At 50.6% G+C, this 13,778-nt stretch overlaps 1 protein-coding gene across 3 annotated transcripts in view; it reads left to right on the top strand.

Annotated features, from left to right (window-relative positions):
• Positions 1-5,862: 5,862 nt before the first annotated feature.
• GALNT13 (polypeptide N-acetylgalactosaminyltransferase 13) overlaps positions 5,863-13,778 on the top strand; it is a 50,127-nt gene continuing 42,211 nt past the window's right edge. For 2 of the 3 annotated variants that reach the window (XR_011680459.1, XM_071435528.1), the window contains exon 1: positions 5,864-6,428. The gene's annotated coding sequence lies outside the window, so the exon portion shown is untranslated. Of the gene's footprint in view, positions 6,429-13,778 lie in introns of all 3 variants that reach the window. The other variant, XM_071435529.1, reaches the window with a different exon arrangement.

Consider the following 13,778-nt stretch of genomic DNA (forward strand, 5'->3'; position numbering starts at 1 on the left):
AACTCCAAGGGAAAATGTTTCCCATCCCAAAGTTATGGCAGGAAAAATCCCAGCTCTCAATTAGGACGGGAACAATCCCATCCCAAAGTTATGGCAGGAACAATCCCATCCCTCAATTAACAAACACAGGAACAATCCCATCGTCAATTAGGACAGGAACAGTCCCTTAGTTATGGAAGGAATAATCCCATCCCTCAATTAGGACAGGAAAAGTCCCATCCCTAAATTATGGGAGGAACAATTGGAGGCAGGAAGGCTCCTGTTCCCTCCTCCTGTGTCCCACACATCCCGGTCCCATTCCCCCATCCCTGTCCCATTCCCCCATCCCTGTCCCACACATCCCGGTCCCATTTCCCCATCCCTGTCCCACACTTTCCTGTCCCATTTCCCCATCCCTGTCCCACACATCCCGGTCCCATTGCCCCATCCCTGTCCCACACATCCCTGTCCCATTCCCCCATCCCTGTCCCACACATCCCGGTCCCATTGCCCCATCCCTGTCCCGGCCCTGTTTCCCGATTCCCGGTGTCCCACTCAGCCCCGTGTCCTGGAATGCGGAGCGGGGCGGGATTGCCGGGAGAGCAGTGACACCTAGTGACACTGGGGATACCGGGATGTCGGGATCTGGGATCCAGGCACGGGCACGGGCCCGGCCGCGGGCTCCGGGCAGCGCCTTTCCCAATCCCATTCCTGAAATCCCAGGAGCACCGGCCTGGCTCGCTGTCACTGCAGAGCTCCGCTGCCTTCCCTGGGCTTCAGATTCCCGGGAATTCCACGGCTGGAATCACAGACCATGGAAGGGTTTGGGATTGGGAGGGACCTTAAATCCCATCCCATTCCACCCTTTCCATGGACAGGGATAGCTGCCCCATCCAGGCCGGCAGGGACCTCCTGCAGCCAGCACACCTCCCTGTGGGAATAACCCCGGGAATCCCAGTGCCTGATAGAAACCTGGGAATCTCCACAGGGAAAATTTAGGACCCCGGCAGCTTTGATTTTCCCCTGTATTTGTTCCCCTACGTTTTGACTTTGGTTGTGATTGGATCTTGTTCTGTTCTGAGAAGGACAATGCACACAAAATTAGGGAAAGGATTGTGCCAGGACCCCTTTCATCCCAGGATCCAGCTGGGAATCCACACTGCCAGCAGGGCCAACATCCCACTCCAGGATCCTCCTTTTTTGGGATATAAAAATTCCCTGCTTGCTTCTGCTCCAGTTATACAAGTGGGGTAAGCAGGAATGAAAGGGTGGAAAACAATCCCATGGATGGATGGGATGTGGAGCTGCTGAGTGACCTCAGAGGCCATGGAGATGTTCCAAGGCTGGGAGAGCTGGGAATGCTCCCCTGGAGAAGGGAAGGATCCAGGCAGAGCTCAGAGCCCCTGGCAGGGCCTGAAGGGGCTCCAGGAGAGCTGGAGAGGGACTGGGGACAAGGGATGGAGGGACAGGAGCCAGGGAATGGCTCCCAGTGCCAGAGGGCAGGCATGGATGGGACACTGGGAATTGGGAATTCCTGCCTGGGATGGAATTCCCAGAGCAGCTCTAGGAAGGATCCTTGGGAATGCAATCCTGGCCTGGAGTCACCATTATCAGTTTGATACCAACAAATTCCCATTAGTATCAGCCATCCTATCAATGGGGATTTTTGAAACGTCCCAAAAGTTTGGGATCATGGGATAATGTGGGAAACTCTGGTCACATTCCCAGAGCAGCAGTGACAGAGCTTTATATAAAGAACAGCCACAATTCCAATTAAATTCCAATTAAAGCACAATGAAATGAATCTGCCGGTGCCATCCCATCCTTTGCCCAGGGAATGGAACAGTTTTCCCAGGGAATGGAACAGTTTTCCCAGGGAATGGAACAGTTTTTCCAAGGAATGGAACAGTTTTCCCAGGGAATGGAACAGTTTTCCCAGGGAATGGAACAGTTTTTCCAAGGAATGAAACAGTTTTCCCAGGGAATGGAACAGCTTTCCCAGGGAATGGAACAGCTTTCCCAGGAATGGAACAGTATTCCCAAGGAATGGAACAGCTTTCCCAGGGAATGGAACAGCTTTCCCAGGGAATGGAACAGTTTTCCCAGGAATGGAACAGTTTTCCCAGGGAATGGAACAGTTTTCCCAAGGAATGGAACAATTTTCCCAGGGAATGGTGCTCATCCACATTTGCCATGGATAAGGAATGGGGGAGTGGCTTTATTGGAATATTTGAAGAGGATGGAGTGGTCTCTTTCTTTGGGATTTGGGAGTGAAATCCCAAATGCAGGTGCAGGGATCAGCCCTTCCCAGCCCTGGATATCAGATCCAGGTGTCCTGGGTTGGGAAGAGCCTTGGGAAAAGGGGAAAATGAGGCTGGGGGGTTGAGCCTGGCTTAGATAAACAGAGCTCTGAGTTAGGCCTGGCTTTACTGCCCGGCCCAGGAGATCCTGGAGCTGAATTCCTCCTCCTGGAAGTGCTGTGGGAAAGGAAAGGTGGGATCCATGGATTTTAAATGAATTTAACGGTGGAATGGGATGGGAGAGGCTCCTTGGGAGGGGTTCCCAGGGCCTGGTCCAGGCTCTTCTCCAGGAGGGAACTGGGATGAGCCCAAGGAGCTGCTGGTGCTTCCCAAATCCGGCAAAACCCCCTGGGTGTTTGTGGGAACAGTTGGAATTTCAGCTCTTTGAGCAGGGAATTCCACGAATCCTCTGGAGCACTGGTCCATGCTGGGGATTTTCCCCATCTCCTGCCTTTATTCCCAGAGTTTCTTCCTTTTCTTGGAAGCTTGGAAAAAGGAGGTAATGGTGGCTCCAGAGGGAAATCAGGGAATGCAGAGATTTCCTTGAGTGCAAACCTGGCTCTTTTCCACCTGTTTCCCACTCATCTGGAGCATTTAAATGAAAGTTAAAATGTGTAAAGGACATTTTCCTGTAATATTTTCCCTGTTAATTTTCCCCCTGTATAATTTTCCTGTTTTTTCCCTGTATTTTTTCCCTGTATTTTTTATTTTTCCTATATTTATTTTTCCTATCCCCCCTCCCCCCCCCCCCCCATTTTTAAAATGTTAATTTTTCTTTTTCTGTATTTTCATTTTTTAAATTTTTCAACTCTCCAGCTGGGATTGGAAGTTCTCTTTGGGAGAGAGGAGGAAAAATTCCAAGGGAATATGAGGGGAAAGGGGAGGAACCTTTCCAGGGCTTGGACATCTCCTCCTCTCTCCCGATTTTCTCCTGCTTTCCTTTGCTGTGGATTGGCCAGGGATTCAGTGAGATCTGAAAAATGAATGAATCCTAAATCCTGGAATTATGTTGGAGCCTGGCACGTGGAAATCTGGAATTAGAGGAAAAGTTCTGGGACTGCCAGGCTTAAAATTTAGCATTTTAAATTAGTATTTTCAATTAGCATTTTCCAGCTAATTTTGGGGTTTGCTGTTCTCTCTCTGCTGTTTCCAAAGGCTCCATGGAATTTTCTTGCACACAATTATAAGAGAGCTTTTTGGGGAATATTTAATTTTATTTTGCCGTTTCCTGGAAGTTTTTAATTCCAGCAAAACTTGGATTTTTCTGTACAAAATCCACTCCCCCTCTCCACTCATCCAAGGCCTTTATAGGCGGGAAATTTCTTTTCCCAACTAAAACCCTCCTTTTTCCTTGCTGGGAAACCCAGGAATTTAAAGATCCCTTTGCTTTCGGGCACCAGGAGTGGTGTCCTGGTTCTCACCTCCCAAAATCCCGGAATGCTTTGGAAGGGCCCTCCCAGCTCAGCCATTCCAGGATTTTTCCATGAGTAAAAGGGAAGGATTTTCCTGCTGCTCTTCCAGAGGGCTGGGGTTGGGATGAAATCCACCATTCCCCCATGGAATTCTGCTGGTTTGCCCAAAGGCAGGGCAAAAACTCGGAGGAGTTTTTCAGGATGTGCTGGGGAGAGAGAGAGAGAGGTCCCTAAATAATTTATTAAATATTTTAATTAGTGGAAAATGCCTTTATTGCTTATTTTATAAGGGGGAAAAAAGCTTTTATTGCTTGTTATACAAGGGAAAAATGCTTTTATTGCTTATTTTACAAAGGGAAAAAACCTTTTATGAATTACTTTATGAAGAAGAAAAAAAGGATTTATTCCTTATTTTATTAAGGAAAAAATGCTTTTATTCCCTATTTTATAAAGGGAAAAATGCATTTATTGCTGACTTTATAAAGAAAAAAATCTTTTTATGACTTATTTTATAAGGAAAAAATCATTTTATCTCTTGTTTTATAAGGAAAAATGTTTTTATTGCTTACTTTATACACAAAAATGCTTTTATTGCTTTTTTTATAAGGACGAAAAGGTTTTTATTACTTAATTTTTAAGGGGAAAATGGTTTTTATTGCTTATTTCTTATGGTGGAAATATTTTAATTAATTTTTTTTTTTTAAGGAGAAATTTTTTTTTTAGCGCTTCTGTTTTTGGATGAGGAACAAAATCCCAAGTGCCAGGACGTTTCTTGTGTCAAATAATTTCTGTTTGGGCATTTGGTGTTCATTAAAAAGAAATATCTTTCCTAATTCTAACATAATTAAGAAATTATTATTATCAATAATAATAATAATAATAATAATAATAATAATAATAATAATAATAATGTTTTTATTTAATTCTCAGCAACCAAACATGGGGAATCTGGAGTTTCTGGCACTGCTGGACAGACAGGAGAGGGAGAGGAGGGCAGGGATCCCTGGAAAACCTCTCTGGAGCTGGGCTGGGAGAGCTGGGAATGCTCCCCTGGAGAAGGGAAGGATCCAGGCAGAGCTCAGAGCCCCTGGCAGGGCCTGAAGGGGCTCCAGGAGAGCTGCAGAGGGACTGGGGACAAGGGATGGAGGGACAGGAGCCAGGGAATGGCTGCCAGTGCCAGAGGGCAGGGCTGGATGGGACACTGGGAATTGGGAATTCCTGGCTGGGCTGGGATTGCCAGAGCAGCTGGGGCTGCCCCTGGATCCCTGGCAGTGCCCAAGGCCAGGCTGGAGCAGCCTGGGATGGGGAAGGTCTCCAAGTCCGTGACAGGATGGATTGGGATGGGCTTTAAGGTCCCTTCCCACCCAACCCATCCCGGGATTCTGGGATTTGTCCAGGAATCCCTGACAGAAACGCTCCGGTCTGGGCAGGCTTTGCCCCGCTCCTCCTGCACAGAGCGATGAGCAGCATTTATCATTTGGTTTTCTTTTCCTTGAGAGTGAATCTCCCTTCCAAAAAAAGTGAGGGAATTCCACCCAGATGCCGGCAGGAGAGCTGGAGCCCCTGGGCCTGAGGGTTGGGAATCCGGAATGGCCCCGCGGGACGGGAGCGGCCCTGGGGATGGAAACTGCTCTGGTGCGGGCCTGGAATCAGCAGATGTGCCCCAGCGCCCGTGCCTGCTCCCCTGGGCTCCCCATGGCACTCCCTGGGCTCCCCTCGGCCCCTCCAGCCTTCCCCATCTCTCCTCAGCACCCCATCCCAGCCTTCCCCATCTCTCCTCAGCACCCCATCCCACATTTCCCCATCCCAGCCTTCCCCATCTCTCCTCAGCACCCCATCCCACGTCCTCCTATCCCCTGCTCTTCTCACCCCTCCCTCACGCATCCCTCTGCTCTCCTCCTCACTGCTTCCCACACTGTCCCACCTCCCTCAGCGTCCCAACCTTTCCTCGCTCCCCTCGGCCCCCGATGCCCTCTCCATCCCAGCCCTTCCTCGCTCCCCTCGGCCCCCGATCCCCTCTCCATCCCAGCCTTTCCTCGGCCCCCACCCCGGCCCCCGATCCCCTCTCCATCCCCGCTGCCTCCTCTCCCTCCCCATCCCCGCCTCCCCGCCCGCGCCGCCTCCCCGCCCGCGCCGCCTCCGCCCCTTCCCTCCGTGCGCGATTCGTGAGGCCGGAGCCGCCCCCGGCACCTGCCCGGCCCTCCCTCCCCATCCCTCCCTCCTCCTCCTCATCCTCTCCCATCGCTCCCCGCTGCCCCCGGGCCCAGCCGCAGCATCGCGGGAGCCGCGGCCATTGCGGCCGAGGCGGGGCCGCTCCCGCTCTGCCCCGGCCATGAGGAGGAGGAGGAGGGCGGCGGCTCGGAGCTGAGCCCCCCGCGGGCCGAGCTGAGCCCCCGCCGGAGGCTGAGAGCCCCTGGACGCTGCTGAGAGCCCCTGGACGCTGCTGAGAGCCCCCAGAACTGGCGAGTCTGACCCCCCCGGACACTGCTGAGCCCCCGGGCTGGAGCTGCTGAACGTCTCCGGACACTGCTGAGACCCCTCGGACGCAGCTGAACCCCGGGACTGGAGGTGCTGGATCCCTCAGGACAGTGCTGAGAACCCCAGGATCCTGCTGACCCCTCGGACTCACGGGGCTGAGCCCCCCAGGATCCTGCTGACCCCTCGGACTCACGGGGCTGAGCCCCTCGGACACTGCTGAGCCCCCCGGGCCGGTTCTGAGCTCGGGGCTCCGCCGCAGGTGAGGCCGGGAGGGTCCGTGCCGGGCTCCCCTCGCTCCTTCAGCCCCGGCTCCGTTATCTCGAGGGCTCCCCTGGCTCCCGGCTCCGTTCTCCCGAGGGGTCCCCCGGCTCCGCTCCCCCCGCTGTCCCTGATCCCGGGACTGTCCCTGATCCCGGCTTTCCCGGGAGCTTTGGTTAATCCGGGCTCAGCCGGGCTGGGCCAGCGGAGTGTGAGCAGCCCTGAGCCAGCCCCGGCGCCGGGCTCTGCTCAGGAGCTCCCCAAGGAAGCTCCGCTGGGCCGCGAGGGAGCGTCCAAATATCCCTGGAAAACCGCGCGGAGGCTGCCGGAGCGGCGGGTTATCCATTTCATCCCTGGGTTTTCCTGGAACAGAGCTTAGGGATGCCAGGGTTCCCTGCAAGAACGTTTTGGGTTCTGGATTTCACCCCTAGGTTTCCCTGGAATCGTGTTTGGGGCTGCCAGGATTCCCTGGAATCGTGTTTGGGGCTGCTAGGATTCCCTGGAATAGCGCTCAGGGCTGTCGATTTCAGCTGTGGGTTTCCCTGGAATGATGTTTTGGGCTGTCAGGCTTCCCTGGAATAGCAATTTGGGCTGTCAGGATTCCATGGAGTAGCGCTCAGGGCTATGGATTTCAGCCGTAGGTTTCCCTGGAATGACGTTTTGGACTGTCAGATTTCTCTGCAATAGCAGTTTGGGCTGTCGATTTCAGCTGCTCGTTTCCCTGGAATCGCTTTTGGAGCTGTCAGGTTTTCTCTGGAATGATGTTTTGGACTGCCAGGATTCCCTGGAATCACATTTGGGGCTGTCGGGTCTCCCTGGAATGATGTTTTGGGCTGTCAGGATTCCCTGGAATCACATTTGGGGCTGTCAGGATTTCTCTGGAATGATGTTTTGGACTGTCAGGATTCCCTGGAATCACATTTGGGGCTGTCAGGATTTCTCTGGAATGATGTTTTGGACTGCCAGGATTCCCTGGAATCACATTTGGGGCTGTCAGGATTTCTCTGGAATGATGTTATGGGCTGCCAGGATTCCCTGGAATCGCGTTTGGGGCTGTCAGATTTCTCTGGAATGTCTTGTGATTTCTCTGGAATGATACCTGGGGCTGCCAGGATTCCCTGGAATCAGGGCTGTGGCTCTTCCAGCCGCAGGTTTCCCTGGAAGTGTCTCAGCCTGGCTGCTTCCCGGTTTTCCCGGTGGTTTTTCCCAGTGCTTGCACAGATCAAGATTCCGGGATGATTCCACTTAAATTCCATTTAAATTCCACTTAAATTCCTCCTGCGTGGAAATAAGGATAGAAACAGCCTGCACTGCTGGAAATGGGATTTGGCTCGGCTGTTAAAAGCTGGGATTTTCCCAGAAAATCCTAAAGTTGGGATGCCAGCTGCTTTCCCAGGAATTGGGGAAAAGCCCCTTCCGAGCTGACAGAAAATCGAGTTTATTTTCCATTTATTTTCCGCTTTTTTCATTAGAAATTGAGTCGGTCTGAATGGATAAAGAGAAAATAACTGGTAAAAGCTGTTTTTTGGTCAGAAAATAAGGGCTGGAATTTAATTGGGTGCTGGGAATAGGGGGAGGAAAGATTAACAGGAGATTAAGGCACGCTGGGAATGATGGAGGCAAAGATTATTTTAACTCTTGGTGGCTGCTGGGCTTTGAGGGGGGAGATGAGGCCTTAAAACTTGAGTTTTTAAGGTATTTTTAGGTTATATTTAGGTGGGTTTTATGTGTTTTTGGTATTTTTAAAATTTTCCTCTTGTGCTGCACATTTGGTGTTTTGTGTTACCAATGAAACCATGCTTTAGGAAAATACCAGTATAAAAATCTGTTTTTCTTGTTTAAAAAAATCTAATTTTCTTGAGTAAAACCTTCATTTTTTGGCTAAAAATCTGTTTTTCTTGTGTAAAAACCCCATTTTTTTTGAGTAAAACCCTCCTTTAATTGTGTAAAAAAACCTGCTTTTCTTGTGCAAAAAAATAAGGGGTTTTCTTGTCTAAAAATCTGCTTTGCTTGTGCAAAAAAAAAAAAGTGATATTATTATTTAAAAATCTGCTTTCCTTGTGCAAAAAAAAGTGATATTATTATTTAAAAATCTGCTTTACTTGTGCAACAAAAAAGTGATATTATTATTTAAAAATCTGCTTTCCTTGTGCAAAAAAAAGGTGATATTATTATTTAAAAATCTGCTTTCCTTGTGCAAAAAAGGGTGATATTATTGTTTAAAAATCTTTGGGGTTTTTTGGGTCAAAATCTGCTTTTCTTATGTAAAAAGCTGCTTTTTTTGAAGGAAAAAATCTGCTTTTTTTTTTTTTTTTCCTCCCAGTGAACGATCCCACACGGTTCTGGGGTTTTCTGGCTGTTCCCACCTTCTTCCCACCTGCTCCAGAAACAGCTCCTGGTTTTTAGGAATGAGAGCTGCCAGAGCTCTCCCCACCATCTGCACCCCCAGGGCCCCATTCCGTAGGAAATTTGGGCTGCTTCGAATGTGGGAATGTGTGGAGAGGGGTGGAGTTCCTTCCTCCTCATGTTCAGTGCGGTTTTGGGTTTGTAGGGGATGCAGGGATCAATCCCCACTGGTTTGGGAAATGACAAGAAAATCGTGGAGGAAAAGTGGAATTGCCTGCAAAGAAGGAATTGGGAATCTCTCCTTTATTTTTTTTAAATGTTAGGAAATTCCAGAGGTGGTTTGTCCATCGGGTGAATCCAAGGAAAACTTTGCCTGGGAATGTGGGAGATGGAGCTCCACATGCCTGCACCTTCATGGACATGGGAAAATATGTTTGGGTTTTTCGATGCTTTATTTTGAAGCCCCACAGAGTGAGAGCCGATCAATCCCAACAATTCTGCTTCCCTCAGGGAGCAGGAGATGAGGCAGGAATAAACCAGGGATGGACACAGGAGATCCCAGTCCTTTTGTGAGGATGAGTTTGGAGCGGGAGCCAGCGGGGTTTAAACAATTCCTTGCTTGTCATGGGGGCTTTTGGTGCTCAGAGATTTGGGGTCTCTCCCGATCTGTTGGATGGGAAAAAGGGAGGGAATTCTGCTTGGGCACAGCTTTGTGGGGCCATCCTGTGCTCCTCAGATCCCAGAATGCTGGAAAGGGACCCCCAGGATCACTGATGCACCCCCACAGTCCCTGACATTCCTGCCTGACATTCCTGCAGCTCCGGCAGCCTCGGGAATCTGCATTCCCTGATTTCCCTGCTCCTTGGGCCACTTGGGCTCTCTGCAGCATTTCCTGGGGCTGGAGGATCTGGAAAACCTCGCCGGGGGGATGTGCCTGATGCAGAATTCCCAGCTTTCCCTCTGATAAATTACAGGAATATTTCTCACAGATGTCCACAAAAAAATTTGGGTTCACAGTGGGGTGTGAATGGCAAAGCAGGAGATCCTTGTGTTGGAGGAGCTGGAAAACTCCTGCAGGGGGGATGTGCCAGTGCCACTCAGTGCTCTGCATTTCCCTGGAATGTGGGAGCTCTCCCAGCTCTGGAATGGGAACAAGCAGAGGCAGCTGATCAGCCTTGAGGAGGCTCCTGCAAAGGGACAAATCCTGGGAGAGGTGGAGGTTTGGGAGTGGGAGATGCCAGGACTGCCTGGGAACGAGGGATTTGGGAAGTTGGTGAGCAAAGTGCTGCAATTTGCTTTTCTAGGTGGGCTGTGTTTGAGGGAAAGATCTGGAAGAAGCAGTGGGAGGGGAATTTTGAGCTTTTAACATATAGGAAAGGGGGTTGTCCTCCAGTAGTTGGGAGTTAATTCCCAAATTTTTTGTTGTTCCAGAGGATGTGTGGCTGCTCCATCCCTGCAAGTGTCCAGGGCTGGGTTGGATGGGGCTTGGAGCACCCTGGGATAGCAAAAGCTGTCCCTGCCCATGGATTAATATCCCTTCCCATCCAAACCATTCCATGGCTCTGCGACATTCCATTAAGATTTAGGGGGTTTCAAATCTTTATTTGAATTTTCTGCAGCTTTTCGGTGCTTTGCACCTGCACAGCCCCAGGACTTTAAAGGAGGAATCAACCCAGGTGAGCTCTTCCCAAATTTCCCACCTTGTGGCTCTGGAGCTGCTGGGAATGTGGGAGGATGGAACTGGGGGAGCCTGGAATTGTGTGGCTGTGCCTGAACAAAGTCCCCCAGAGGTTTTCCTCCCCAGGTCTGGGATGAGAGGAATTAATGAGGCTTTTCCACTTCAATTCCTGAGTCACAGGAATGAATTCCCAAGGGAAGAATGGGGCTATTAATAAATTTCAGGAGAGGAGAGAGGCAGAAAAAATGGAATTCTTGAGACACAAAACACTGCGTGCCTCTGACTAAAGGTACCTGATTGCTTTTATTTCCTTTTCCCCCCCTATTTTTATTCCTTGCTAAATGTGCAAGAGCTTCCCTGATCTTGGAGTTTGACAGTTCTGCCATTAAAAGTTCTTCCTTATCCATGAATTAATGAGCTGCTCATGGAATTAAATGATGAGTTTTGGAGAGGGTGTTTTATTTTCAGGTTTGCTCAGAACAGTGTGGCCCCTAAAATCCAATTTTAAGTTGGAAAGGGGGAGTTTCAAACCTTCCTGGCCAAATTTTTTTGTGGTGAATCCCAGGACAGCTGTGAGAAATAATCTTTTAATTTATCAGAGGAGAAAGCTGGGAATTCTGCATCAGGATTCTGCCTTTCTTAGGTGGAAAAATGTATTTGTGAGTGATTTAATTCCCGCTTGGGAATTTCTCCTGGTGAGCTTCCTGAGCCCTGTGTGTCTCTGCCTGACCAGGGCAGCCTGGAAGCCTTAAACCCTTCTTGCTGTGGGGTTTTGGGGGAGTTTCCCCCCAGATTTCCTAAAAATTCCAGGAAAAATTCAAATTCTGCTGCTGTGGGCTGGGTGCTCATGGGCAGGAGCATCCCTGAGTGTCAGGTGCTGCTTTAGATTTGCCAGCAGGGATTGAAAGCTGGCTGAGCTGCTCCTAAACCTCTGGAATTCTGCTCTCTGGGATCCATGGCAGCAGGGGTTGAAACCTGGAATAAATGCTCCCAAATCTCAGGAATTCTGCTCTTTGGGATCCATGGCAGCAGGGGTTGAAACCTGGCTGAGCTGCTCCCAAACCTCTGGAATTTTGCTCTCTGGGATCCATGGCAGCAGGGGTTGAAACTTGGATTAAATGCTTCTAAACCTCTGGAATTCTGCTCTCTGGGATCCATGGCAGCAGGGGTTGAAACCTGGATTTAAGTGCTCCTAAATCTCTGGAATTCTGCTCTCTGGGATCCATGGCAGCAGGGGTTGAAACCTGGATTTAAGTGCTCCTAAATCTCTGGAATTCTGCTCTCTGGGATCCATGGCAGCAGGGGTTGAAACCTGGGTTAAGTGCTCCCAAACCTCTGGAATTCTGCTCTCCGGGATCCATGGCAGAGCAGTATCCAAGACCATCCCAAGGATCCAATTCCTGCTTCCAGCCCAGATCCTTTTGGTGGGAGAGGAGCTGTGGGTGAGGTGAGAGCTGCTGGATTTGGGCTCTCAGTGGGCTGTGAAGGGCCCTCGTGGCAAATAGGAGATTCCCTGGAAAACTGACAGTGGAAAGGCAGGAATTCAGCTCTGGAGTGGGAGCAGGAGGTGGTTCCATCCATTCCCCAAACAGCACAAACAGGAGCAGATTCCCAGGGATGTTCTGGATTCCATTTCCATGGCTGAGCTGCAGAGAGAGCCCTGCTGAGCTCTCATCCCCTGGGAGAGCCAGGCTGGATTTTGGGATGATTTTACTCCTCTTCCTCCATCCTTTGGCTGTGAGCAGGGGACAGGAGGGGTGTCCTTGGCATTCTCCTGTGGGAATGGGTTCCTGGGGGAGCTGGGAGCCCCTTGGAGCAGGGAAAACAGATCCCTGAGCGTGATCCCAAAGCTCCTGCAGGCTGGGAGCTGGACAGACTGGGGGCACTGGGCAGCCTGGGGGCTTGGGCAGACCCTGGTACCCAGGGCAGCATCCCCTCTGTTGCCAGGCAACCGCTGGGATGTGCAGCTGGCTGGAGCTGCTGCAGATGTGGCCACATCTGGCAAGGGAGCAGGGGAAATCCCTGTCCCATCCTGAGCCTGCTCCTGTCTCAGGCCTTGGGTTAAGCTGAGCTTTACCAGGCCCAGCTCATGGAATCCCTCCTTAGGGCTTAGGGTGGCGTTAAAAGCAGTTTTGGCTCTGGTTTTGGCTCTGGTTTGGGTTTCATTCCATGAAAATGGGAATATTTAGGTTGGGAACAATGCTTCCCTGGTAATAACATGGATTTTGTGTCCTTCCTTATCCAAGCACAGGGGTGTGGGCACTTAGGTTTGGTATTCCTGGGAATGCAGGTGGCCAAGGAAGGTTGGAGTCTTGCAGGTTTGTGAGGTGACACTGGGCTCAGAGCAGTTCTGGGGTTAATGAGGAAGATTTAATCACATGTCAGGGATGCAGCTGAACTCTGAAATTCCAACTCTGCTGAATCAGTCAAGGAGCTGGGTGAGAAACTGGCCAACTCCTCTGCTTTGCTTTGGGATTTTCTTTGGGAATTTCCACGGCCAGGTCATTCCTGTCCTGCTGAGGATTAGGACACTTCATCCGTGATGAGCCTGAGGAGTGCCAGAGGATTAAGGAGCAGCTCAGGGCTCAGCTGAGCCGGATTTACAGCAAGTGCCCATTTGGGAATGAAGGGCTTTGACCTCCTGGAATGAGGTCAGAAGGGCTGGGAGAGCTGGGAATGTTCCCCTGGAGAAGGGAAGGCTCCAGGCAGAGCTCAGAGCCCCTGGCAGGGCCTGAAGGGGCTCCAGGAGAGCTGGAGAGGGACTGGGGACAAGGGATGGAGGGACAGGAGCCAGGGAATGGCTGCCAGTGCCAGAGGGCAGGGATGGATGGGACATTGGGAATTGGGAATTCCTGGCTGGGCTGGGATTCCCAGAGCAGCTGGGGCTGCCCCTGGATCCCTGGCAGTGCCCAAGGCCAGGTTGGAGCAGCCTGGGACAGTGGGAGGTGGCCCTGGGGGTGGAATGGGATAATCCTTAATGCCCCTTTCCACCTAAACCAGTCTGGAATTCTGTGATTCCCCAAAATTCTGCTGAGTTTCTTCTGAACACACTTTTATTTCCTACCCCCACTCTGTGCTGCTGTAATTTCCACATTTTCAGCCCATGAGAGAGTCAGAAATTACCCCAAGTTTCACTAAAGAATTGAATCACCAGAAATGGTGGGAAAATACAGCTCAAGGATTTTTTTTTGAGCTGTATTTTTGGGGACTTTTGCTGTATCCATGTTTATTTTACCTTGCAGGGGTATTGGGAATGGGAATGAAGAGATTTTCAGGGAGCAGTGATGGATTCTGTGTCTCTGAGCCTCAAAAAATTCAATATTGGTC

Source organism: Agelaius tricolor, unplaced genomic scaffold (assembly GCF_023055355.1).
Source record: "Agelaius tricolor isolate 1412-34295 unplaced genomic scaffold, bAgeTri1.0.p SCAF_10, whole genome shotgun sequence".
In the NCBI taxonomy this organism is placed as follows: domain Eukaryota; kingdom Metazoa; phylum Chordata; class Aves; order Passeriformes; family Icteridae; genus Agelaius; species Agelaius tricolor.